General features: G+C 33.9%; 1 long non-coding RNA gene across 1 annotated transcript; it reads left to right on the forward strand.

Annotated features, from left to right (window-relative positions):
- The first annotated feature begins 763 nt into the window (after positions 1 to 763).
- Positions 764 to 1,909, forward strand: LOC134269693 (uncharacterized). Its single transcript, XR_009992627.1, has 3 exons — positions 764 to 976; positions 1,360 to 1,463; positions 1,636 to 1,909. It is a non-coding gene; the product is annotated as an uncharacterized LOC134269693 (long non-coding RNA).
- The last annotated feature ends 3,289 nt before the right edge of the window (positions 1,910 to 5,198 follow it).

A 5,198-nucleotide genomic window follows, 5' to 3' on the forward strand; every position in this document is an offset into this window, starting at 1 on the left:
TTTAAAATATATATGCTACTGTTTCTTAAGTATACTGGTCATTTTGCGTATTTCGCGCGTGCACGTGCATGCATGCATGTTCGTGCATTCAATTTTGATAGTACCAAAATGTAGGAATCAATTATACCTAATCATACTCTAAATTTCACCCGTTTTGTTGAAAACTAAGAAAGTTATAGGCATTCCAAGTTTCAGCCAATCAGATTGCAGCACACATGCATGCGCATGCTTTCATGCTAATTCTTATATATCATGCTGTAGATCTTTATAATGTATAAGCATGCTGGAAATTCCAAAGAATTCTGTCGAAAAACAAGAAAGATATTAAGACTAGTTTCAGCCAATCAGAGAGAAGGGCATGTGCATGCGCGTGAGATCTTGCTATTTTGACCATGCCCTCTTGTCTATGCTTCTAATATATCCTTATATTATGAGTTTCAAAGCATTTCATAAAAAATTAAAAAGTTACGTCTATATCAATTATATTGGACATTTCTTGTGTTGCACGTGCGTGCTCTTGGAAGCACACGTGCATGCGCATGCTTTCATGATAATTCCTATATATCAGGCTGTAGATCTCCCTAATGTATGACTAAGTTCAAAATTTCAAAGTATTCTGTCGAAAAACAAGAAAGATATGGAGACTTTAGTTTCAGCCAATCAGAGCGAAGCGCATGTGCATGCACGTGAGATCTTGCAATTTTGACCATGTCCTCTTGTCTATAATATGTACATATCCTTATATTAGGCTGTTTAAAATTAAAACTACGTTTAACGTCACCCGCGCGCGTAGGTTTATGAGAAATTCGTCTTTGAAAAAAACAAACAATTCGGAATTCCGTATGTCTGTTCCGGTTTGGTTCTACAATTAGCGACTGAATTTTGCTTCCCGTAGTGACAGAAAATGTGCTTTGATCAAGGCAGTTGGTTTCTTATTAAAGAAAACTAGTGAATTAAAGATTTTGGGACCATAAATGTAAGTAAAAAATAGATGATTTTATGATTGAAGTTAATGACAAAGTCTAGTTTGTTGATTTTTTTTTGTCAGTCTTCAAATCACATGTTCAAACTGACAGTGACAGACTCTCAGTTCGTGATTTTATTGGCTGAACTTTTCATTGTATTTTGGAGAGAATCGAAAAACTTTTTTACTGAGTGGAAAGTGTGTCAAAAACCAAGATTTATATACAGTGAAAAGCATCATTCAAATCTTATTTAATATGTTTCATATTAGAAATATTTCTGTAAAAATCGAAAGGAACAGTAATGAGTAAAGTAATTGATTTCTTCATAATTCATGTACCTACAAATAGCTACAATTTTTTGAAAAGATAATACTTGTCATAACCATTTGAGCAGGGAGAAGCTTACTGAAGATACGGCCTTTCAAGTGAAGGAGAGTAAGGAAAGAAATTGGGGTATTCCAAGACGTGAAGAATCCTGTCTTTAGTGTGGAATTCAAGGTATTAAAGATAATCTAACAGCTATCAGTATGGTCCAGATATAAGTATTCACAATTTCAAAACTTAATGCTAGTACATCGAGTACTAAGAAAAAATACGACATAATTCAATTTGAGATATTTCAACCTACATGAACAGTTTTAAATATTGTCATCATTAATTTTAATTGTAGATATTGATCAACTATTCCCACAAGAAGAAGCATTTGCCTCCAGGGTACCATGGACGTGTGGCAATATAAATCCAAAGGACAACTGAGGCCTACTTAAAAGCCACTTTCCTGCACATTCAGTCTTAGACTACATTGTTTGCTAACAATAGGACTCAAACTGATTCACATACTAAGGAAAAACTCTGCTAGGGAAATTAATCTTAAGTGTCATATCAATTAAATGCTCTTATTACTTAATTGTTATGTTTTTAATGTAATGAATAGGTTAATTTTAATAAATTCACAATTGTTTAAAAATTTTGTTTGTTTATTTTTTTCCTCCCTCCCTCGTAGGTTTTGAACTTTAGATGTGACGTTAAACGTAGAATTAACTTTGAACAGCCTTATGAATTTCAAAACATTTCATCAAAAAATAGAAAAGTTACGGCTATATCCATTATATTAGTCATTTCACGTGTTGCACGTGCGTGCTCTTGCAAGCACGTACGTGCAAAATGACCTTCGTTCCGCAAATCTACATAACATGCCTAGTGACCCTAGAAAGGTTTTACCTTGTTCAAAAGTGTAGTTTACAAGATCACTCGAGGAAAAGATTTTCCCAGGAAGAAGAAAAATAATAATAAGGTTGCCATGGCAACAAATAAGTCTTCCGTTCCTCTAAATCTGTAAGAATATGCTTTTTTTGTGCAAAAAACATAGATTACTTGATATCATATGTACTCAAAAAGGTCTTTCAGTACTTTAGGTACTTTGATTTTCATGATCAATCTTGTTCTGATGCATTTTGGCACTCATAAGAGCTACACATGTATCATAGACAAACCAACAGAGGAACGAACACCGTACTCTCATAAACTTCACTGTGTTTATGTTCTGGCCCAATTGTGTTGGTGTTATAAAAAATGTCATGAACTAAGTTAGCACCACATTATAAACGTAAAGTCGTTGATTTTCAAAGTAATACTATCAAAATTTGCCAGCAGAAAGATAATTCAATTACAGAAGTTATTCAGCAATCAATTAATATACATTTATTGACTGAGTTCGAGGGCAACATGCGTTTTGTCGGACCCAAGAATCAAACTGTTTGCCTGAGGTCTTTAGGCCGAAGGCAGACAGCTTGGTTCGAGGGTTCGACAAAACACATTTTGCCCAAGAACTCTGTCAATACAAGTTTTGTTATACCTTTCATTTTATTTTATATTTTTTGACATACATGTATTTTGTACTATATTCCGTAATGTAACATCAGGTCTGTCACTGTTTTACACCAACGAATGAAAATGAGATTAAGCTCCGCCCATTCTGTGACGTAAGCGGTCCAACATCTCTCCGAGAGATCCAACATCTCTCTCTGCGGTCCAACATCGATTTTTTTTATGCCCGCTCAGCAAAACATTAAAAATGTTAGACTTTTTTTGGTATAGATGTGTATAGGAACAAATATTTAAAGGTATAACAAGTTGCTGTCCTTTAAAAAAGGACTGCAATACGTGGACCATATGCATGTTTTTTCTAACTGAAATTCAATTAAGAAAATTTCTAGGTGTAGGGCATGTAGGATTGTTCACTTTTTCTACAATGATCTGCCTGCTTTATAACTGATTGTAGTCTCAAAGCAAAATTGTGAAATTTATCTCCGATTAGCGACCTTTTATAGTTTCGTCAGTTATTTTGCTACGTGTAACTCATACTGACTTGGACTTGACATCTGTTCTGTATTTATACGGAAGAAATTTATCATTAAAAAAATAGAGATCTGATGGTTTACGAGAAGCACAGCTCTTTAGTACGCGGATTTTTTTGTCGGATCCCCCCCCCCACACACACACATATTAAAAGCATTTGCTACAGACCTTTATCAAACCATTTTTTGTTTGCTGAAACACTAAATTATTTTGCGAGCCTTGATGCACAAAACTAATGCCGGCGAAAACTTGCTTTATCTTTTAAAAGCTATCTCTATTCGTTGAATGACGTTCAGATTGTTAAGTTACATGTATCTATTTACTTTCTATAACTTCTTAAAATGCTTGTACCATAGAATCAATATCAAGTTTGTATATAAAAGTATATGTAAAAGAGAGAAAATCGGATCTGCCAATGAATATGTAAATGCGATATTCAGAATTAAAAGCGCGATTTCCCAATGAATGGTATATTTTAATTCGAATAGGTCGAATTATTCTACGGGCAAGTTACCTAAGGTGCGAACTTTCTAGCATTCTCGCGCATGCGTAGCCTGTCGTTTGCCCAGGGCATACGGTTTAACCTCGCTTATATATTTACTGTGTGGACCTCAGGGTCCACAACAATTGATTATATTTTGTTTAACTCCCTCTCAAGAATTTTTCACATGAAGAAACCTCCACTCGCCGGTGGAGATTGCAAAATGTTGTCCTATAATTTGGGGCTTATCGTCATTGAGCAGTGAGGAATCTTTTTGAGCCAGTACCATCTGTTACACAGGACCTCGATTTAAACGATCTCATCTGAAGGACCGGTCTCCACGTCCCAAAACTGAGGTCCATAATACAGATACATGATGCTCTAGCCATGTTTTTATTTTATTTTTCATTTCACAAATTTGTTGCATCAGATTTTCTGAAAGATCATACTTAATAAAGATCATTCCGAACAACTTTATTGCAATTCCTACAGCGGCCGGTGATTTTGATTGACAGGTCAATACATGTGCACTTAGTGTGATACTTCTTAAGCAGAAAAATATACAGAGAGCAACTATGACGGACTATGAAATCAGAAAATATTTAATAAAAAATGGGTACAACTGATATAGAACTGATTTTTTGTCTATGTAAATTGATAGTATAATCCGAATAAAAGTGAATCTCTCTCTCTCTCTCTCTCTCTCTCTCTCTCTCTCTCTCTCTCTCTCTCTCTCTCTCAGACATGTAAATTTCAGTATCTTGCGTAATGAAAAATCTACGATAATAGAATATGAAATCCTGTATACATGTTAATGGTAATTATAACCAAATGTTCCAGATTTAATTGTATAACGAATTTATAATTCAAATGCCTATAGTTGCGTGAATGTCTCAGAATATAAATCAAGAGAGGGGGGGCTTCAAAAGAATTACATACTCAGTAATTTTATGTTTTTGAATTATAAGGAAAATATGTAAGGTTGCATGTACATACATATAATCATATAGCATTGCATAAAATTGTGTTCATTCGTATACTTTTAATATCTAACATTTCAACAGAACTTTGCAGATGTTTTTGTATCATGTTTTTAGAGAAGCACTATTTCAGACAGAAAAACGTAACTTTTACATAATGTTAACCGTTTGAGTACAAGTATTTCACAAAAATCCAAGAATCGCTTTTCTTATCTTTAATAGTTTCTCGGGAATATAAAAGTATAGATCATGTATAATAAATAACAACGACTTTTTATCAATGAAATATACATGTTATAACCAAATCCAATCTATAGATTGATTTTCTTTCTTTTAAATTTATTTCTAAAGGCTTTACAACGGTATTGTATTGCTCTTCTATCACTCAGTTCCCTTTTGAGTACACAGGGTTCT

Source organism: Saccostrea cucullata, unplaced genomic scaffold (genome assembly GCF_032062105.1).
Source record: "Saccostrea cucullata isolate Sc308-1 unplaced genomic scaffold, CSIRO_AGI_Scuc_v1 ctg17101, whole genome shotgun sequence".
Taxonomy (NCBI): Eukaryota; Metazoa; Mollusca; class Bivalvia; order Ostreida; family Ostreidae; genus Saccostrea; species Saccostrea cuccullata.